Consider the following 23,624-nt stretch of genomic DNA (forward strand, 5'->3'; position numbering starts at 1 on the left):
TAGGAAGGGGGGGCACACCCTAGCCTCCCTTTCCTGGCCTGCTGGGCTGAATACTCGGATAAAGGTCTAGTATGGATTTTGGGGGGCATCACACGCGTTTTAAAAAATAAAACTGGTATGGATAAGAGGGGACACCTCAAGCTCTATTTTTTTCTTTTCTGAGTTTTTAATTACCGGAAATTATTTTCTTTAGCGGGGTCAGCTAGGACTACAGAACACCCTCACCTTATCCCCACTAACAAGCTTATGAGTCATCGGTTGTTAACCACTTGCCGCCCGCCAATGACAGATTGACGTCGGCAAAGTGGTTGTAGAATCCTGACTGGACGTCATATGACGTCCTCAGGATTCTAAGCCGCAGCGCGCCCCCGGGGGCGCGCATCGCGGCGATCGTTGTTGCAGGGTGTCACTCTGACACCCCGCAACACCGATCTCGGTAAAGAGTCTCTCACGGAGACTCTTTACCACGTGATCAGCCGTGTCCAACCACGGCTGATCACGATGTAAACAGGAAGAGCCGTTGATGGCTCTTCCTCACTTGCGTCTGACAGACGCGAGTAGAGGAGAGCTGATCGGCGGCTCTCCTGACAGGGGGGCTTCGCGCTGATTGTTTATCAGCGCAGCCCCCCCTCGGATCGCCACATGGACCACCAGGGAAGTCCACCCTGGACCACCAGGGAAGGGCAACAACAAAAAAAAAAGTCTCAAAAAAAAAAGTCTAAAAAAAAAAACGTTAAAAAAAACCCATTAAAAAATAAAAAAAGATGCCAATCAGTGCCCACAAATGGGCACTGACTGGCAACATAGGAAATATAAGTGCCGCCCCACAGTGTTCATCAGTGCCACCCCACAGTGTTCATCAGTGCCACCCCACAGTGTCCATCAGTGCCACCCCACAGTGCCCATCCATGCCCAGTGCCCACCTAGCAGTGCCCATCTGTGCCAACCATAAGTATCCATCAGTGCCACCCATAAGTGCCACCTATGTGTGCCCATCAGTGCCGCCCATAAGTGCCCATCAGTGCCGCCCATGAGTGCCCATCAATGCCGCCTATGTGCTCATCAGTGCCGCCTATGTGCCCATCAGTGCCGCCTATGTGTGCCCATCAGTGCCGCCTATGTGTGCCCATCAGTGCCGCATACCAGCGCCGCCAATCAGTGCCACCTTATCTGTGCCCGTCAGTACTACCTCATCGATGTCCATCAGTGCCATCTCATCAGTGCCGCCATATCAGTGCCCGTAATTGAAAGAGAAAACTTACTTATTTACAAAAAAATGAGCAGAAAAAAATAAAAACGTATATTTTTTTCGAAATTTTCAGTCTTTTTTTAGTTGTTGCGCAAAAAAAAAAAATTGCAGAGGTGATCAAATACCACCAAAAGAAAGCTCTATTTGTGGGGAAAAAAGGACACCAATTTTGTTTGGGTACAGTGTAGCATGACCGCGCAATTGCCATTCAAAGTGCGACAGTGCTGAAAGCTGAAAATTGGCTTGGGCCGGAAGGTACGTAAGTGCCCTGTATGGAAGTGGTTAAGGACAAAGCAGCCAGATTGCTGGCTTGTTCCTTAACAGCTATTGTTTACACAGAATTTAGATTGGTCGATTTGAATTCTAATCGTTCTAAAAATTTGGAATTTGTTACAAAATTAATAAACAAAACAAAACAAATTTCAAAACAAATCAACATCCCACACATTCCTGCCAGACATCCATTAGACACACTCCTTTAGTCAATGTCAACAGTCTTTTGCTTGTTTTTGTTATTTTATTAGGGGATTGAACTTGGTTGGGGAAAGGGACATGGGATGCCCATAGACTAAATTGGTACTTTTAAATAATATAGTTACTGCGTCACACTTCTCAAAAAGGACAAGAAGGCTGACCTTAAACTTGACAGACTTTTACCTCAGAACACTTCTTCCTCCAGCACACTACTTTCTGTCACAGTCTTAGAAATCCTGTCACGCCATCAGAACATGACTAGGACTCACTCTGAATAAGTCCTAGTTAATTTACTTGACGATCCTTTGTAGGCCAGGGCCTACAGAACCCCTTTATGGCAGCAACCGTTTACTTGAGAAGATTAAATGGTGATGGACTACTGATCCTAACAAGTCCGACTTGCAAATCCTGCCAGCCCTCATGGCTGCAACGATTTTACACAAACTCTACAGTCTCTCCCTCTGGCTATACATCCAGCTCCACCAGCATGCCTCTTCCAGATCTCTCCACTGTGCTTTCACTCACCAATACCTGCCCTGGATTCTTTCTGAAGGACTTACTCTGAACGTGTGGACCAACTGCCTCTTCCAGCTCCTGTTCCAGGACACCTCTCCATGACCGTGTAAGGAGAGGCTCCCTCCCAGCTCCAAAGCTCCTCTGTCTGAGGTACACCCCCCAGACGGAGGTTCCCTCAGGTACGGCAGTCCAACACTCCATCCTTCAGTCCACCCAGACGACAAATCCTCCCCCAGCAGGCTGACCATGGGTATATGCAGGTGGCCTGCCCCCTGCCAATCTTAGTTGGGGATTGGTCAGAGCTCCTCACATGTACCTCATGTCACTCTAGCTCTCAGCCCTACCCCTTTTCCAGAACCTTCTCCCTGGAAACAGAGGAGGCGCTCAAGAACCAAAGTACATGTCAGTCACCTACTGCTACACTAAACAACTCCCCTGCCCCCAGATCAAAAACAAACAGGCCTAGCTCATAGCATAGGCCTGCTTAAATTTACCTGCACTGGCAGCTTACACAAAAAAACTACACTTAGCAACTACCTAAGTTAGAGGGTGCTACACTAGATTTATGTGGACTACAGAACACCTTCCCCCATCCTCCTTTGCAATTCCCCCATGTAATTGCATGTTATAATTTATCTAAGTAGATAACCATTATTCCTGACTTATTCTAAGATTTTTTTTTCATGTAAATAAATAGTGTCAGAAAGGGCTTTGTCTTCAAGTAGTTAGAAGAGTGGGTGTTGTGTGGCATAAGCTTCTAAATGCTTAAAATGTCAGGACAGTTCAAAAACCCCAAATTACCCCTTTTTGGGAAGTAGACACCCCAAGCTATTTGCTGAGAGGCACATTGAGTCCATAGAATATTTTATATTTTGACACAAGTTTTGGGAAAATTACAAAGGTATTTGCTAAGAGGCATGGTGAGAATTTTGCAGCTCTCATTTTTTTTGGAAACTAAAGAAAGAAAAAGGAAAATGTATTTCTTCTTTACTTTTTAATTTTCAAAACGTTGTGACAAAAAGCAAGACCTGCAAAATACTCAATATGCCTCGCCTCTCAGCAAATACCTTGGGGTGTCTACTTTGCAAAATGGGGTCATTTAGGGGGGGGGGGGGGGTGGGTTTAGTGCTGTCTTGGCATTTCATGGCCTTCGAAACTGTGAGCGATAGTGAGGAGTGAAATAAAAAATGATATAATTTGTAAGGAGAGTGTTATACACCTTTTTCTATAACATATAATTTACTACTCAACTACTTTAATAACTCCCACATTTACTGATCGTGCCCCCACTCATCCACAGTTTGAGCCCATTTGGGGTGGATGAGTGGTCAGGAGGCATGCTTTACGGAATTTTACCATCAAAAATTTTTGACCCATAATTGGGTCCTCATATTTGTTATCCATCTATGTTATATTTATGAAGTTTTCTTTCTACTCTCCTGTTAGTTTTGAGTTATGTAGAGTTACGTAAATATAGATATGTCTTTACTTATTATATATGTATCCTATAATATGTTGCTATTATATTTTGTTTGTTTTTTCTTGTAAAACTCAATAAAAATATTGAACAAGAAATCAAAAATGAACGTCCTTAGAAATCCTAAAGGCAGTGCTTGGATTTTGGGGTCCCGTACGCGGATGGGCTACCAAAAAGTCTCATACATGTGGTATCCCCGTAGTCAGGAGAAGCAGCAAAATGTATTTTGGGGTGTAATTCCACATATACCCATGGCATGTGTAAGCATTATATCAAAAACTTGCCACAAGTTTCGGGAAAATTGCAAATTTATTTAAAAATTTGCAATTTTCCCGGAACTTGTGGCTAGTTTTTTTTTTTTTTTCAATCACTTTCCGCAAATTCCTTGGGGTGTCTACTTTCCAAAATGGGGTCATTGGGGGGGGGGGGGGGTTTGTATGGTCCTGCCATTTTAGCACCTCAAGAAATGAGTCATAAACTAAAAGCTCCATAAATTCCAATAAATGTACCATAGTTTGTAGACACTATGGGGCAGATCCACAGAGATCTGCACCCGCGCAGCGTATCAGAGATATGCTACGCCACCGTACCTTACCTGGCTTTAGTTCGAATCCTTAAAGATTTTGCGCCGTAAGTTACGGCGGCGTAGTCTATCTCTGGCGGCGTAAGGGCGCGGAATTCAAATCGGCGATTGGGGGGCATGTTTCATTTAAATGAAGCGCGTCCCCGCGCCGAATGAACTGCGCATGCGCCGTCCCTAAATTTCCCGCCGTGCATTGCGCTAAATGATGTCGCAAGGACGTAATTTTTTTTAACATAGATGTGAATTACGTCCATCCCGATTCACGGACGACTTACGCAAAAAAAAAAAAAATATTCAAAATAAACGCGGGAACGACGGCTATACTTAACATGGCAGGTCTAACTATACGCAACAAAGTACCAGCTTTAACTATACGCCTGAAAAAAGCCGACTAGAGACGTCGTAAAAAATGCGCCGGCCGCTCGTACGTTCGTGGATCGTCGGAAAAAGCTAATTTGCATACCCGACGCGGAAAACGATGTGAACGCCACCCAGCGGATGCCGAAGAATTGCATCTTAGATCCGAAGGCGTACGAAGACGTACACCTGTCGGATCTAACCCAGATGCCGTCGTATCTTGGTTTGAGGATTCAAACCAAAGATACGACGCGGGTAATTTGAAAGTACGCCGGCGTATCAGTAGATACGCCGGCGTACTCGCTCTGTGGATCTGCCCCTATAACTTTTGCGCAAACTAAAAATAAATATACGCTTATTGAAATTTTTATTTTATTTTTTTACCCAAGACATGTGGCTGAATAAATTTTGGCCTAAATGTATGACTAAAATTGAGATTATTGGATTTTTTTTAAAAACAAAATGTAGAATATATATATATATATATATATATATATATATATATATATATATATATATATATATATATATATTTTAAATTCAGTCTTTTTTTGTATCGCAAAAAATAGAAATCCCAGAGGTGTTTAAATACCAGCAAAAGGAAGCTCTATTTGTGGGGGAAAAAAAGGACACAAATATTGTTTTGGGTACAGCATTGCATGTATTGTAATTACCAGTTAAAGCAGCGCAATGCCAAATTGTAAAAAAGTCACTTCTAAATCCTTCTGGGGCTGAAGTGGTTAAAACCATACCTCAAGTGTTTATACTAGTTAACCAATCCAGAATCCCTATCCCCAGTCACCTTGGCAAGCCTGAATGAGGTGGTACAACTAGTATCGTATACAATAAAGTATGTGGATGAACCCAAAAAACTGTAATTGATTCAACTTACTTTTTCTAAAGATGCTAATGAACTTAAAGCCGTTGATCAGGAAAATGATAAAGATGATGGCTGCAATAATCAGATGAAGCCAGAGAAGTAAACCATCTGAAAGAAAAAAACACTGCTTAGTAGGGATGAGCTTCGTGTTCGAGTCAAACGTATGTTCGACTCGAACATCGTATGTTCGATCGTTCGTCGAAATACTAACAAAACGGGTCGTTCGCGACAAATTCGAGTGACGCGCCACGGCCCATAATTCACTGCGGCATTGCCCGCTGATGATTGGCCAAGCATGCACTATGACCCGCATGCTTGGCCAATCACAGCACTGCCAGTACAGAGAGCCGTAATTGGCCAAAGCCAGGGTGGCTTTGGCCAATTATGGCTCAGGGAGTTTAATAAACGCCCACACTATAAAAGGCCGCCTGCAGGTCAGCCTTGTGTAGTGTGTTCCGGCGCTGGTTAGAGATCAGTCAGAGAGAGAGAGAGTGTCATTTTTTCTAGGTGGATAGAGCAGGCAGGCAGGCAGGTTAGTCAGTTAATGTTACAGTGTGTAGAGGATATAAATACATCCCAGGTGTTGTACATATATTTATACACTGTATAGTTTAGCTAGATCAGTTCTTCCTAATTTACTGGCAGGTAGTTGATCGTGCTAGCTGCAGTATTCTCACCTGGTGTATTGCCTGTGTCTTCTGCAGTGTGCACCATAAAGCTACACAGGCATACTATAGACACCCAGCAGGTACAATATTTAAAGGCATTTTTAATTTTTTTTATTTTTTTTTATTTAAGCATCATGATGCTTAAATATGAAAAAGCAGAAAGATAACAACACGCCCGTACAGAGCTTGTATATAGTCCTGCAGCAGCGCTGCAAACCCCTGGTTTGCTGTGTGTGCTGTGTAGAATAACCAGATCAGAAGAATCAATGATATGTGCTCCAATCACCAAAAAGGAATTCACCACGTGGGGGGATATGGGGTCCCCTTCGGGGGAAAGCACTCACCAGATGGTTACTTTAAAACAGCGTTTCAGTGTAACATGTCACTGTCAGATGGTAGATTGGATCAGCATACCGCTCTATCTCCTTGATCACCGTGTAATTTTCACTCTCCAGATAATGGCAGTTATGTAAGGGAAGGAAAAATCCACATAGCGCAATATAGTTTTGATAATATTTAATATCACCCAAAAAACATATAAAAGCGTATCCCCTTAAGACAACATGCGTACCAGATTTGTAAAATAGTCAGGCAAATATATAGAATTGATGTAGGTGTTAGTGCCACTCTCACTGTTATTGGTAGGACCCCTGAAGACCGCTTGGATGACCTTCCTGTAGCTTACTTCCTGGTTTCCTTCAACGAGTGGAGCGCATAACATCACTTCCGGTCGGGATGCTGGATAGCAGCGCTCTGACGTTTCGTCCGTTCGGACTTCCTCTAAGAGCGTGCTAATCCTATGCATCCCCCGGAATTAAATAGCATTGCGCCGCCCCATAGCCAATGACAGAGCTCCGGCTGGTGCTGACACTCCCTCCGTGTGTCATTGGTGGACTCCTCTCCTTCGGGCGCCGTGTGTAACCATGCCCCCGGAGGGGAGGAGATGTGTGGGACTAAGCTCTGTACTGCGCTCCTATTAAGGCTCACTGCTCCCACCATAGAACAAGTCCGTGAGCGGAGACCAGGAGCTTGCAGTACATGCTAATACATCGAAGGGCTGGAACTGATTCCAGGAGTTGAAAGTGTTCAGTGCCCGGCATTCTATCAAGTGAGGGATTACCTGCACTCCCAAGAACAGCCAGTGACATGTTTATGTTTAGACACAATCAAACCATATCATGTATGCCCTGAAAGCGTTGTTTCTGAGAGTCTCACATGTATATGACAGGATCATAACAACCATAAGTCATACTGATCTGTGTAGTATAAACATAAAAATAAAATATAATATAATACATGTGCACACATATTGGAAGGGATCCAATCATTAAATACATAAAGAAATTATTAAATCATAAATAAAAAATATATATACGTGATGCAACAACACATCTAAAAAAAAAAGTGTGTGCATACATATGAATTTATATCCATGTATACATATAAAATTAATTATATATATTTTTTTTTTAATAAAATATAGAATATATATGTATAAAATGTATTAAATGTATTAAAAAGTAGATAAATAGAACTCTCAAATGATGTATAAATGTAAAAATTAAAAATTAATAAAAATTTATAAAAATTTATAAAAATACATCAATATGTATTGTATGAAAAATCTAAAAAACGCTTAGTGCCGCAGGGATATAAATTGGAGATTGCATATGTATACATAAATATAAGTATACATGTATACCTCTGGAGCACAATGGAATACATTTATGTAAAGATCTCTATAGCACCAGCAAAGCCCCATAAAATATATACCGTTATTCCAATATTCCATTAATTGATATATACAGCAGCACTATGTGTGGAATGTGTATGGGCAATGTACATTGGAGTTACGTGAGAAATAATATATGGATATTGTTTTAGTCGGGGGTTACAATATCTGGGGTACCAATAGATTTATTAATGCCCTCTTTATAGTTATCCCCTTATGATGTTTAGAGAGGACCACCACCCTTGAGAATTGTAACTGTAATCTGTCTATTTCTACTCAAGTGTCACTTATAAAACAGTTGATGTCCAGTTCTACATTTAATCCTTTCGGCATTAGAACATCCGTTAAAAATATCCAATTAGTTTCTCTTTTTGAGAGTTCTCGTACTCTATGTGAGCCTCTCCAGTGTGTTTCCACATGTTCAATTCCCCAAAATTCCAGCCCGGATGGGTCCTGGTTGTGTTTCATTTTGAAGTGGAGGGATACATTATGATCAGTATATCCTATTCTGATATTGTTGATGTGTTCTCCAATTCTAATTTTCAATCGTCTCTTAGTTCGTCCGATGTAAAGTAGACCGCATGGGCATCTGAGTGCATACACCACATGGGTGGTATTACAGGTAATGAACTGCTTTATTTCGAATTCCTGGTGATTCGTTGGTGATGTAAAATGGTCTAAGCCTCTCTTAAGCTTTTTGACTTCTTTGCACGGTTTGCATCTTCTGCAGGAGAAGAAACCATTTTTATCCCAGAAACTTTGGGGTTTTGTCGGTAGATCTAAGATCTTCTTCACAATTGTATCACCATAAGTAGGGGCTTTTCTATAGATGAATCGGGGTTGCTGAGGTATTACAGGTCCTAATTTTTTGTCTAACAGCAGAATATGCCAGTGTTCTTTAAAGATGGACTCCACCTCTTTGTATTGGCTATGAAATTGCGTTATGAACCCCCATTCATTGGGGTTTGGTTCACAAGTTTCATTTTTCACTTTCTCTTCCAGACATTTGCTTCTAGGGATCTTTCCGACTTCTTCCACAATTTTTTCCAAAAACTGTGGGTTGTATCCTTTCGCCTTGAACCTTTCTGATTTTGGATTGGCTGAGAAAGAACAATTCCGCTTGACTCTCATGATTTGTCCCTTTGGAATATTCTTTAGCCATTTTGGGTGGTGTCCACTTGTAGTTGGTAAATAGCTATTTCTGTCTGTTTGTTTAAAATAAACCTTTGTTTCTAGTTTATTATTTTTTCGAAAAATAGTCACGTCCAAGAAATTGATGGTGTTGTTATGCCATTCTGATGTCAGTCTGATATTGTTGTTGTTGTTATTTAAAACGTTTAAAAACATGTTCAATGATTCTTCTGTTCCCTCCCAGATAAAAAACAGGTCATCAATAAAACGTTTATAAAAAATCAGTTCTGCTTTCCTTTCTTTAAAAATGGTTTTATCCTCCCACTCTGCCATGAACAGATTGGCAATACTCGGGGCAAATTTGGCCCCCATCGCCACGCCTCGTTTTTGTGTGTAAAATTTGTTCCCATACCAAAAATAGTTATGTGACAAACAAAAATTTAAAGCATGACCGATAAAAACTTTTTGGTTGTGGGGTAAATCATCCCTTGGCTTAGGGCCCAGTTCAGGGCTAGCGTGGCATCATCATGTTGTATGATCGAGTATAGTGAGGACACATCTGCTGTGACTAATAGGACTTGCTGGTTTTCTGTAAAAGTGACATTGTGCAAACAGTTTAAAAGATCCTTTGTATCCTTTAAATAGGATCTGGTTATTTTCACACTCTTTTGTAAGAATTTGTCCAGATACTGGCCCATTCTTGCGGCTATAGAGTCTATACTATTCACAATCGGGCGGGCTGGAGGGTTGATAGGATCCTTGTGGATTTTCGGCAGTGTATATATAGTAGGGATCTTACTGCTTACTGGTGTTAAATACATCTTCTCTTTCTGGGAGAGTACTCCTAGGGAGGAGCCTATTTTTACCAATGTTTTTAGTTGATCCCTATAGGATTGTGTTGGATCTTGATCGAGTAGGCCATATGTAGCATCATCCGATAACATATCTAAAATCTGGCTTTGGTAATATTCCTTAGAAAGTATCACTACTCCCCCGCCCTTGTCAGCTTGTCTCACTATTATATCTTTATTTTTTTTCAGCTGTTTTATGCCATCTTGGATATGTTGTGAACTAACATTCTTTTTTACTTTTAGTTGGTTCAAATCACGTAAGACCAATCCTTTAAACACTTCAACCTAGTGATTTGGGTTGTTTGGTGGATTAAACAAGGACTTGTTTTTTAGACCACTGTTGACAACCCCTTGATGATTATTAATTGGAATTGTTTGTGTGTTCAGACCCACAAAATATTTTTTGATGTTTAATTTCCTAATGTATTTGTGTACATCAATATATACATCGAATTTGTTTATTGGTTTTTTCCTTCCACATTTCAGCCCCATGTTTAGGATGTTCAGTTCTTTGTGTGTCAGTTCTGCTTTACTTAAATTGAAGATCCCGTCTGTTACTGGTGTCGACTTCTTTTCCTGGACCCTCCTTCCAGCCCTACATCCTCTGGTGGTTGATTTCTTGTTTGGGGGTGCTGTGTTTGTTCTCTGGTCCAATAATTCTGTGGTTGCTGGGGTCTCCATTCCTGTTCCCTGTAATCCTGTGACGGGTGTTGCTGAGGTCTCCCCCTGGGATGTGGGTAACCTCTCCCCCTTCTCGGTGCACCTCCTCCCCTCCCCAAAAAAGGACGAGGTGGGGGTGCATCATTATGTTGTTGTGTATTGGTTGGTTGATAGTGATTGTACATCGGGGTCAGGTATGGTGCTGGTTGCTGGTTTTGACTTGATCCTCTACCTCTACCTCCTCTAGATTTTCCTCTACTCCGTCTCACGGGTGTGGAGTATTGTGCTGGAGAGTCAATCACTATTTCTTCTTCACTTGTATTTGCAAGTCTTCTTTCATTTTGCGGATGCGGTGTGTCATTTGCATTGATGACCGTTTCATCTTCTGATGGTTTGATAATTAGATTTAATCTATCCGATAATGTTGACTGCCATGCATATAAGTTGTTTGTGTTGTAATCACCCACATCTCTGTGGTATTTTTTTATTTTCTTTTTTTGCGTTTCTTTATCTACTTTCTCCAACCTCTTGTTGGTTCTAGTGTTAAAATCAATCAAGGGTTGTGAGTCTTTAATTGGATCTAATTGTGCCTGTAGTTCATTTATCTTATTTTCTAACATAGTCATTTTTCGCTTCTTTCGTAGGAGTATCAGATCTTGTAATTTAAATGATACCCCGTTGAAGAAGTCGAACCACTCCCGGATGGAACTTGGATCATCCAATCCATCTTGGGGCGTGATTTCCCATCTTAGACTCCTGATAGTAATTTTATCTTTTACATATTGTTCCAAAGTGCATATGTCCCACCAGGTCCTCACTTGTCTCTCTAATGTGTTGCCTAGTGCTGACATAGCCCCATTATAATTCACCTGGCTAGCGGTTGGTACACTAGCTGTAAACAGAGTGTTCATATCCAGATTTCTATTACTTAAAAATTTAAGAGCATCCATAGCAGCTGGGAAAAAAACAAAGAACAAAGTATGCAAAGTACCAGGGAGTGTCAGCACCAGCCGGAGCTCTGTCATTGGCTAAGGGGCGGCGCAATGCTATTTAATTCTGGGGGATGCATAGGATTAGCACGCTCTTAGAGGAAGTCCGAACGGACGAAACGTCAGAGCGCTGCTATCCAGCATCCCGACCGGAAGTGATGTTATGCGCTCCACTCGTTGAAGGAAACCAGGAAGTAAGCTACAGGAAGGTCATCCAAGCGGTCTTCAGGGGTCCTACCAATAACAGTGAGAGTGGCACTAACACCTACATCAATTCTATACATTTGCCTGACTATTTTACAAATCTGGTACGCATGTTGTCTTAAGGGGATACGCTTTTATATGTTTTTTGGGTGATATTAAATATTATCAAAACTATATTGCGCTATGTGGATTTTTCCTTCCCTTACATAACTGCCATTATCTGGAGAGTGAAAATTACACGGTGATCAAGGAGATAGAGCGGTATGCTGATCCAATCTACCATCTGACAGTGACATGTTACACTGAAAAGCTGTTTTAAAGTAACCATCTGGTGAGTGCTTTCCCCGAAGGGGACCCCATATCCCCCCACGTGGTGAATTCCTTTTTGGTGATTGGAGCACATATCATTGATTCTTCTGATCTGGTTATTCTACACAGCACACACAGCAAACCAGGGGTTTGCAGCGCTGCTGCAGGACTATATACAAGCTCTGTACGGGCGTGTTGTTATCTTTCTGCTTTTTCACATGGACATTTTTATTTAAGCAGCTGCTATTATTGTTTATATTGTGTTCTATTTTTAACAGATTTTATTATTATTTTATCTGGATTTTGAGATTCATCCTAAGCGCAGGGCTGTACTGAAATAGGGGGGCCAGTGTTTAGTACTTTGCATACTATGATGCTAAAATAAATTAAAAAAAAAAAATGAAAAATTCCTTTAAATATTGTACCTGCTGGGTGTCTATAGTATGCCTGTGAAAACGTCTTTGAGAACCCGGGTCTTGCCCCAGGGAACATGTATCAATGGAATTTTTTTTTTAAATGGTTGTTTTTTCTGGAGAAGTGTTTTCAATGATGCTGCATCATTAAAATCACTGCTCCAGAAAAAACGACCGTTTTTAAAAAAATTTCCATTTATACATGTTCCCTGGGGCAAGACCCGGGTTCTCAAAGACGTTTTCCGACAATAACTTGCATATTGGGCTTTAAAATGAGCACTTTTGAATTTGAACGTTCGAGTCCCATTGACGTCAATGGGGTTCTAAATGTTCGCGTGAACGTTCGAAGGTTCTGGTGCGAACCGAACACGGGGGTGTTCGGCTCATCCCTACTGCTTAGTATGCCGTTTGTTTAGACTAGTAGTTTATAATTGTCATTATAGTATAAAGAATTGAGTCAAATTTTATCTTGAGAAGTACCGTATTAATCGGCGTATACCGCGCACTTTTTTCCCCCTAAAATAAGGGGAAAATCATGGGTGCGCGATATACGACGATACCCACTTCCCACGCTCAGTTTGAATGCCGCCGCCGTCATATACCGAGCGCAGTACACTCAGGTACATTCGGCCAGGCTCGGCTTCGCTCGTGGTCACACTCTGTGACGTTTATGCGTGAGAAGCCGAGCCTGGCCGAGCGTGCCCGAGTGTACTGCGCTCGGTATATGTCGGTGGCGGCGTTCAAACACAGCGGGGATTCGACTCGAAGGCAGCGCGGGAGAAGCGGGGAGGACACCACCGAGGCCACAGATGGCCTCGGTGGCCGTCTGAATGCTTTCTTCACTTGTGATGTTAACTGTTTGACAGGTATCATAGATTGGCAGGAGTTATGAAACCTATTTCCAACTTCCTCTTTCATTGTCCTGTCCACCGGTGAGCTGATTGGTGGACATGTTTGGGAGATCAAGAAGCCTTAAAGCGGAGGTCCGTCGAACTTTTACTATATGGACACTTACCGTATTTATCGGCGTATACTGTGCACTTTTTTGCCCTGAAAATCAGGGCAAAATCGTGGGTGCGCGGTATACGCCTATACCCGTTTGAATCCTGCGCCGACATATACCGAGCGCAGTTCACTCGGGTATAGTCGGGCAGTCTCGGCTCCTTCCGCGCTCACGTCCTGGACGTACAGGACGTCAGCGCGAGAGTTGCCGAGCCTGCCCGACAATACATGAGTGTACTGCGCTCTGTATATGTCGACGCAGTATTCAAACTCGGCGTGGGAAACGAGCGCGGAGGACGCGAGGACGCCGCAGAAGGACGCCGGACCCGACGAAGAGGACACCCGAAGCTGCAGACGGACGCCGGACCCGACGAGGCCGCCGATGGACGCCGCGCAAGACACCAAAACTTTAACTACAAAAAATTTTTTTACACAGGAATCCGCTGCAACTTTAGGGGTGCGCGCTATACGTGGGAGCGCGCTATACCCCAATAAATACGGTACCTGTCCAGGGCGCCCGCGATGTCGGCACCCGAAGCCGATCTCTCCCTCGGCTCTTGGATGCTGCCACCGCCATCTTCAGTAAGGGAATCAGGAAGTGAAGCCTTGCTGCTTCACTTCCTGGTTCCCCACTGTGCATGTGCGATCTAAATGGTCCCTGCTGTCTTCTGGGACCTGTGTGTCTCCCAGAAGACAGACGGGGGGGGCGCCGGACATGGTGTAGATACCCGCAGATAATGCAGCTATCTATGCCTGGAAGTGGGAGCAAATAACTGTATTAAACAGGTTTTTGCTCCCCTCTGAAAGGTGCCACATGTGACAACAGAGCTGGGGAGGGTTTCGAAAAGTGGAAGTTCCATTTTTTGGTGGAACTCCGCTTTAACACACTCACCATTGCTACAGAACTGCTGTTTGGAAGAGTGATACACCCATCCCTAGCATTAAACTCTTGGGTGAAGCTTACAGAACCCAGTTATGAAGCAAGACTTTGTCAATTGTTTATTTCAACCAAAATAGCTGCCTTTTGTGCATTATGTCCACTTGTTAGCTGATCCGTTAAGTGCATTAAATGCTAGGACTTGTACAGCACAAAATAGTACTACCTATATACTCATTCCTTCACAGGAGCCCAGATGGTTAGTTAGTGTAAGAGGCCACCACCATGTCTGTATTTCGCAACAGAGTTCGTTCAGGCAGACTGTGGTGCAATTGTTGTTTATGGTCGTTACCCTCTGACCGAGAGTGATGTGGATCACATAAACACGCGACAAGACTTACAACATAAATAGACCTGAAGTGTGCGTTGGTGGTCTGGTCAGTATGCCAAGAAAAGGGGGCATACCCAAGGTAAGTAATGGGTAGTTAATTGAAGAAGGTTATGCTGAGAAGTGCCCTGAAAAAGGGAAGGGTGGGAGGGTGTCGAATGCGATTGAATGAGCAGACTCATGGACATGAGGTGAGCTGGAAAGAGTCGGCCCAGTGACGTGTAGTACCGCACACTGAACTGACAAAGAGCATGTGTGAGTGGGCTGCTTAAATACCCTCCGGGCTCCTCCCATAAACTCAGGCCACCATACTGGCCTTCTTATTTATGGTCGTTACCCTCTGACCGAGAGTGATGTGCATCACATAAACACGCGACAAGACTTACAACATAAATGGACCTGAAGTGTGCCTTGGTGGTCTGGTCAGTATGCCAAGAAAAGGGGGCAAAAGGCTCAGATAGGGAAATAGTTTTATTGACGTGTTGTATTTATTGAGCCAGCTTGGTAAAGGCTTGTGCCATTTCTTCCTGAGGATTTGGGATGTATGTGACAAAACAAGAAAACTTCCATCAGCCTGGTATCTTGATTAAGTGGTCTGGGACTCCCTGTTGGGAGGCAGCTGAGGCTGCTCTAATTCTGAAAGCATGTCCAGAGAACTAACTGGGGTTTGAAGCCCAAGTTACTTAGGAGGATTCTGACATGCTTGACACACTGGCTGCCACTCGGAGCTGGTTTAGAAAGGGTAGCAACGAGCTACCATCAGATTGGCTGGGTAGATGGAGCAGTAGTGGGTCGTGCACCGTTACTGGGCGTCAGGCGGTGTTAGTCTGAAACAGGTTGATGTCAACCACCAGGGCTGGTTCGTTGCATGACTAGTCTGGGCAAAGCCCTAAATGGGGAACCAGTAAGGATTTTAGACATGTCCCTAAAGAGGGCTCTCTTGAAAGGTAGGCGCTTGCCACTGACTACAGGTTGGTGCTTCTGTATGCCCTGTAGGAGGGACTTGACTGCATGGGCTCGAGAATACTGACGGTTTACTGGGGTCCTGCAGGGACAGGAAATGCTGGACGCCATCTAGATATGGCGTGATAGTATTGTGAGAAAGGGTCAGCTGCGTGTGACAATACGATATGGAGGCTAGGACATGTCTTAACGTTGCCTATTGCTGCTCCGGGGCAAGGGGCCAAAAATTAGCGGTTAGTGTTCCAAGCAGAGCGATAGGCCTTCAGTGTGTTATCGTGCCAAGGAGTGGTTAATAAGCTGGGTTGCATTGGTGAGATGCGACTTCAGTCCATCGTCAGCAATGTCCACGGTGGGACAAGGATAGTTGTTGGGTCGGCTCCAGGCTCTTGCTGGAAAAAACAACCATTCCAAGGTTGGAATAGGAAAGCGCATCAGCTGCTTTTTGCATTTGCCTGGAATATGTCTGCATAAGATATTAACTGGTGATGGAGTGACAGCTGCGCGAACCTTCGCAGGAAGTGATGGGAAGTGACTTAGATCTACCTTAATTGATGATGTCGGCTGTGGCCTGATTGTCTGTGGTGAAGAACAGTGTCTGTCCTGTTCAAGTGTGGTCCCAGACCTGGGCAGCTGCCACGATGGGGTACAGCACAAGACGTGATGAAGACTGGGTGAAGCAAAAATTTAAGAGAATTTCTGGGGGCCAAGGTTTGGAGAACCAGTGGCGGCCTAAAAATGGCCGCAAAAGCCTTTGGTGGCTCGGCTGACACTGCTGGGATGAAGATTGAAATGCTGTTCTATCAGGTGGGGAAGTTGTCCCACATAGCTAAGTCTGCTACTGATGCCTGGTCTAGTTTGAGAACTTGGACTGGATCTTGCGTTGGTGTGAGAAAATCAAGACAATACACAGGTGCTCAACAAGACAATATACATGCACTCGCAGGCCAACGTGCACTCGCTGGTGCTGGATGAAAACCTGAACTAACCGCAGGGAAAAAGACAGAGAAAAGATATGTGGCCCGCGTGCCACTGAGGATGAATGGCCAACTGGGTGCCACTGTGTGTTTGTTTGGCTGATTGTTTGTCACTGAGGTGTGTTTGCAAGTTTAGTTTGTATTCGGGTTTGCACGTAGGTGCGTGCTGCAAAGTGTTTTATACTACTGCAGACAATATTGTGTGGTTGCAAGGGTATCAGGTTGCTGGGACGATATTGTGTGGTTGTAGGGGCCTTGAGTATGAAGGTTTGTTTTGAGACAGCTTTGCATGGTTGCAAGGGTCTCAGTCTGGTTTTCTGAGATGGTATTGCGTGGTTGCAAGGGTCTCAGTCTAGTTTGCTGAGACGATATTGCGTGGTTGCAAAGGTCTCGATGATTATGAGGTTTGTTTTGAGAAGGCATTTTGCAATGGTCTCAAATGAGTGTCAGGCCGCTGAGACAACTTTGTATGGCTTCAAGGGTCTGAACGGGTGTCATGTTGCTGAGATTGCGTTTGCAATGGTATCAAATGAGTGTCAGGTTGCTAAGATGACTTTGTATGGCTGCAAAGGTCTGAACGGGTGTGTCAGGTTGCGGAGACGAGATTGTGTGGTTGCAAAAGGTCTAGACGAGTGTGAGGTAGCTGAGACAATATTACATTTTGCAAGGGACTCAAATAAGTGCCAAGTTGCTGAGACAATATTCCCTTTTTTTTTTTTTTTTTATTAAAACGACTGAATGAAATGCTGGTGAACATGAGTTACTGCATCTGGCAGTGTTTCCAAGCTGTTACAGGCATTGGTGTTTCGAATGCCTCTGAACATCTGTCTGCACCCATTTTTTTTTTCCCGGGAAGGTTTCTAACTCAACTGCCTAGAAACGACTATAAATGATCCTGTGTACATGTACTGATAAGATAACATAGAGGAGAGATCGGGGATCCTGTGTAGATGTACTGATAAGATAACATAGAGGAGAGATCAGGGGCGGCTGAAAAACACCCAACTGTTCCTAATCGTCCGTTTACCAACAGCAATGTACCTGAGGCCTAAGACGATTTGTCTGGCTGCAAGGGTCTCAATGAATGCCAGACTGCTGGGGCAAGACTGCATGGTCACAAAAGGTCTTTGACGAGTGGGAGGTTGCTCGAGATGGTATTGCGTGGTTGCAAGGGTCTCGATGAGTTTAGGGCTGCTGAGACGGTATTGCATTTGCAAGGGTCTCAACAATGGTGTGAGGCTGCTGAGATGGTATTGCGTGGTTGCAAGGGTCTTGATGAGTGTGGGGCTGCTGAGACGGTATTGCGTTTGCGAGGGTCTCAACAATGGTGTGAGGCTGCTGAGCCGGTATTGCGTGGTTGCAAGGGTCTTGATGAGTGTAGGGCTGCTGAGATGGTATTGCGTTTGCATGGGTCTCAACAATGGTGTGAGGCTACTGAGATGGTATTGCGTGGTTGCAAGAGTCTTGATGAGTGTAGGGCTGCTGAGACGGTATTGCATTTGCAAGGGTCTCAACAATGGTGTGAGGCTGCTGAGACGATTTTGCATGGTTGCAATGGTCTCAACAGGTGTCAGGTTGCTGGGCTGAGATTGTGTGGGGGCAATTTTTTTTTCTTTTTTTTTCTTCCCGCACTTTTATATTTATTTTTTCTTTTTGCGTTTTTTTTTTGCGTTTATTTTTTTTTTTTATATATATATACTTTTTTTTGTGTTTTTTTTATTTTTTTTTTATTTTTGCATATCTTTTTGCGTTTTTTTTTTTCATTTTGTAAGGGTCATGTGTTGCAAGGGTATTAACAAGGGTGTCAGGCTGCTGAGACAATTTTGTGTGCTTGCAAGAGTCTCCATGAGTGTGGGGCTACTGAGACGGTATTGCGTTTGCAAGGGTCTCAACAAGGGTGTCAGGCTGCGGAGACGAATTTTGCGTCGTTGCAATGGTTTCAACAGGTGTCAGGTTGCGGGGCTGAGATTGTGTGGTGGCAATTTTTTTTCTTTTTTTTTCTTCCCGCACTTTTATATTTCTTTTTTCTTTTTGCGTTTTTTTTTTTTTTATATATATAATTTTTTTTTTTTGTTTTGTAAGGGTCATGTGTTGCAAGGGTCTTAACAAGGGTGTCAGGCTGCTGAGACGATTTTGTGTGGTTGCAAGAGTCTCGATAAGTGTGCGGCTGCTGAGACAGTATTGCGTTTGCAAGGGTCTCAACAAGGGTGTCAGGCTGTGGAGACGAATTTTGCGTCGTTGCAACGGTCTCAACAGGTGTCAGGTTGCTGGGCTGAGATTACGTTGTGGCAATTGTTGTTTTTTTTTTTTGCGTTTTATATATTTTTTTCCTTTTTTTTTTTCTTTTTTGCATTTTGTAAGGGTCATGTGTTGCAAGGGTCTCAACAAGGGTATCAGACTGCTGAGATGATTTGCATGGTTGCAAGGTCTCAATCAATAAGAATTTGGTTACTGAGAAAGGGTAGAAACACCTGGTTTGTTTGTACTTAAAGCGGGGGTTCACCCTATCGACTGAAATTTTTTTTTTTTTCTTTTACCTTAAAATCAGGCATTGTAGCGCGAGCTACAGTATGCCTGTCCCGAATTTTTTACCCCCGTACTCACCTTGTAGTCGTCCATCGAAGATACCGGGTAATGGGCGTGCCTATGGAGACGGAGGATGATTGACGGCCGGCTCTGGCGCGTCACGCTTCTCCGGAAATAGCCGAAATAGGCTTGGTCTTCACGACGCGTGCGCATAGCCTGTGCGCAGGCGCCGTGAAGAGCCGAGACCTACTCCGGCTGTCTTCGGGGAGAGTGACGTGCCAGGGCCGGCCGTCAATCATCCTCCCTCTCCATAGGCACGCCCATTCCCCGCGGGAGCCGAAATCTATGATGTCCGAGTACAAGGTGAGTACGGGGTTAAAAAAATCGGGACAGGCATACTGTAGCTCGCGCTACAATGCCTGTCTCGATGGTAAAATGTGTCGGGGGGGGGGTGAACTACCACTTTAAGCAAGCAGTATGAGGCTGGGTTCACACTACTACACTACTTTCCCTATGAGAGCATCTTGTAGCGTCCTAAACAAGTCGGTCCGACTTTGAAAATTCTCCCTGTACTACTTTTGGTCCTACATTGATCCTACTTCAGGCCCATTGAATATCATTGAAGTCGGACCAAAGTAGTATCCTGTTCATGAAAGTAGGATGGATGTAGGACCAATGTAGGATAAATGTAGGACCAATGTAGCAGAGCAAAGTAGGATGAAATTAGTGTAGTAGTGTGAACCCAGCCTAAGGTAGAAGGACAACGCCTGTTTGAATCGTAGGTTCCGCAGGGGGCCACTAATGAACGATATGGGAGACAACGAATGGTAGCAAATTGATAAGATTGATAAAGAATGTAATAACAAATCTTACTTGCGACAGTGGTCCATGCGAGTGAGTTTGCGGCGGACTGTGGCTGGAGTGAAACATGTCGGGAACGTGTAGCGTGATGCCGTGCATGGGGCTAAACAACAAGGTTTGGTGTAGAAAATAGAACGCGAGAAGTGCGTATCAATGCTTTGTAAGCTCCACTGCGGGAACCAAACATATGGTACAGGTGACACCACGAGTGGCCACGAATTTGACATGACAAACAAGCTAACGAATCCTACCTGGGACAGTGAACGTGAGACTGGGTTTGCTCTGGACTGGAGTGGATGTGCAACACATCCCAAGAGTGTGGTGTGGTGCCATGCATGACACACAGGCAATAACTTTGGTAAATAAATGAGAGAGAAGAGCCGTTCCACATTGACTTCAATGGCATACAATACCACATGTGGCCAGAGGTGGGGGAGGGGGCACCGGAGAGCCTCGGAAACACTCGGAAAGGCCCGAAGACAGCTCGGCTGTACTCGGAAAACCTCGGAAAGGCTCGGGAACTGAGTATTTCTGAGGTTTTTCAAGCATTTCCGAATGGGTGCGAACGGCTCCGATCGTCTCCTCTCAGCTACAGTGCCCCCCCCCACCTCAGGCCAAATAAGGTACTGCACATCGCTGTGGCTTGAATCCTGCTCGTTTTGTGAGACAACACTCGCAAACCGAGTCAGGATTTTTAAAAATAGTGCTTGTATTCAGAAATGCTTGTTAACCGCGTTACTCTCAATCCGAGGTTCCACTGTATAGATTCAGTTAATGCTTCACAGAACATTGAAATAATATTTTAAACTAATGCTTGCAATGTTTTTTCATTTTTAACTAAAATATGTTATCCCAGAGTTACATGCAGAGCTTTTATACTGCACCTTCAGTGGTTTGTATAGGTGTTGTGAAACTGTATATCCTGGAAAATAACACAGGTTTTAAATGTAAAAACTACACTTTGGCATTTTGAATGGTTGTTTACTCATCTATTATAAGCACCACTCTGTAAACCCCCTAGCAACCAGTTGCATGACCCAAAACCTAGGCAGCTGATACTGTGAGGGGATGATCAGAGGACACAGGGGTTAATATTTCCCTTTAGCATAAACCATGGGACCAAATTTTTAGGTAAGTGATCTCTTGACTGACCATTGTGGGAGTTTGAAGAAGTGTTTTTTAAAGCCAAAGTTAGAAGGGCTTCAGGTACCATCCTTGTTTAAAGGGAAAAGAGTGGGCAGAAAGAAATGGGCTTATTTTGATAGGTCCTATATTCCATACATAATTGTGTATTTAAATGTCATAAATAAAAATGCAGCCCTAATGCAACAAGCATTATTGCATGAAAAAGAGTGTCAATGCGTATGGTTGGGAAGGAAAAGAACCATGATAATGCTTTTAAAATGTATTTAAATGGAGTTCCTGTTAAGATCAAATAGTGCTAATGAAAAATAAACTCTTGCCAGATATATTGACCAATATTGACTGACTTTCTAATAAATCAATGCATCTATCCAATATCTCTGCAGTATAAATGCAAAAGTATTTGCCAGTAATATCAATGCCAGGCTTATTTATTACATAAATTGCATTCCCTAATTTCAGTATGTGAGATCCTCCAGGTTACACTTTGTAGAACAATGTCTGTTTTATTGTGACACTGTTAGGTAGTAAACATGTCATTTCATGTTGAACGAATCTTCTATATTGTACAGGTGAAGTGAAATGAGAGGGCACTGGTCTCTCTCCTTAGATACAGCTACATATTTGTCAGCTTCACACATTGTCTGCTGCCAATCGTTGTTCCTCATGACATGCCAGGCTTTCTCTTTATTTTCTGATCATACTGTCTGGCAGAACACTGGTTAACCACTTCCAGACCTTAGGTGTTTTTCAGATTCGGTGTTTGCAAGACTAAAACATTTTTTTCTGCTAGAAAATTACTTAAAACCCCCAAACATTATATATTTTTTTTTCTAACACCCTAGAGAATAAAATAGTGGTCATTCCAATACTTTTTGTCACACCGTATTTGCGCAGCGGTCTTACAAGCGCACTTTTTTTGGAAAAAATTCACTTTTTTGAATTAAAAAATAAGACAACAATAAATTTGGCCCAATTGTTTTATATATTTTGAAAGATAATGTTACGCCGAGTAAAATGATGCCCAACATGTCACGCTTAAAAATTGCGCCCGCTCGTGGCATGGCGTCAAACTTTTACCCTTAAAAATCTTGATAGGCGACGTTTAAAAAATTCTACAGGTTGCATTTTTTGAGTTACAGAGTAGGCCTAAGGCTAAAATTATTGCTCTCGCTCTAACGATCGCGGCGATACCTCACTTGTGTGATTTGAATACCGTTTTCATATGTCGGCGCTACTCGCGTATGCGTTCGCTTCTACGCGCGAGCTCGTCGGGACGGGGCGCTTTAAAAACATTTTTTTTTGCTTTTCGCATTTATTTTTATTTATTTTAGAATTTTTAACACTGAAAAAAAAAAAAAAAAAAAAATTATCACTTTTATTCCTATTACAAGGAATGTAAACATCCCTTGTAATAGAAAAAAGCATGACAGGTCCTCTTAAATATGAGATCTGGGGTCAAAAAGACCTCAGATCTCATATTTGGGCTTAAATGCAAAAAATAGAAAAAAAATAAAAAATGTCATTTTTTCAAATGACCAAAAAAAAAATTTGTCTCTTTAAGAGGCTGGGCGGGACTGACGTTTTGACGTCACTTCCGCCCAGCCGAGCTATGGGGACGGGCGAAGGAGATTTTTCCTTCAGTCTCGCCCCTGCTCACCAGCCGACAGCATCCGATCGCCTCCGCCGCTACCGACGGCTCCGGTAAGCGGCGGAGGGCACGGGAGAGCGGCGGGAGGGGGGGGCCCCTCTCCCGCCACCGATAACGGCGATCTCGCGGTGAATCCGCCGCGGAGACCGCCATTATCGGATTCCAGACCGCGCACACTAAAGATGGATACCTCGGTTGTGACAGCAGCTGCTGCCGTTACCGAGATATCCGTCTTTAAATATAGGACGTACATCGTCGTGCGCAGGTCTGGAAGTGGTTAAAGCTTGTATGAGGAGTTTTCATTCTGCTCTGACTGTCCTATGAGGCTGCATGACCCCTGACTTTCTGTCTGGACAGTGCTGATTGGCCCTGTGCTGATCACATGCACCTCCCCCACCCCCAAAAAAATCTCTAGCAATATACACCAAATTAAGCATGTGCATAGTGCCTTCAAGGCTCTGTTCTATCAGCAGATGGATTGGAGACAGTAAAAAAAGGGGAGGATCAGAGAAGACGTGATCAAACAGCCTTTTTACACAATGCAGAGGAATACCAAGCATGCTTTATGGCATATACAGACTGATTTTAATGTTGTGGGTTTAATATAATTTTACGTTCATATCCCGACGCGTATCGTCACATCATGTGACTTGATCCCCTGATGAAGTCACGTGACATGACAATACGCGTTGGGATTGCAGCACCGGGCACAGACAGAGTCTGACGCTAAAATACGAGCTCGGCGC

The sequence above is a fragment of the Rana temporaria genome, chromosome 1 (assembly GCF_905171775.1).
Source record: "Rana temporaria chromosome 1, aRanTem1.1, whole genome shotgun sequence".
NCBI classification, from domain to species: Eukaryota; Metazoa; Chordata; class Amphibia; order Anura; family Ranidae; genus Rana; species Rana temporaria.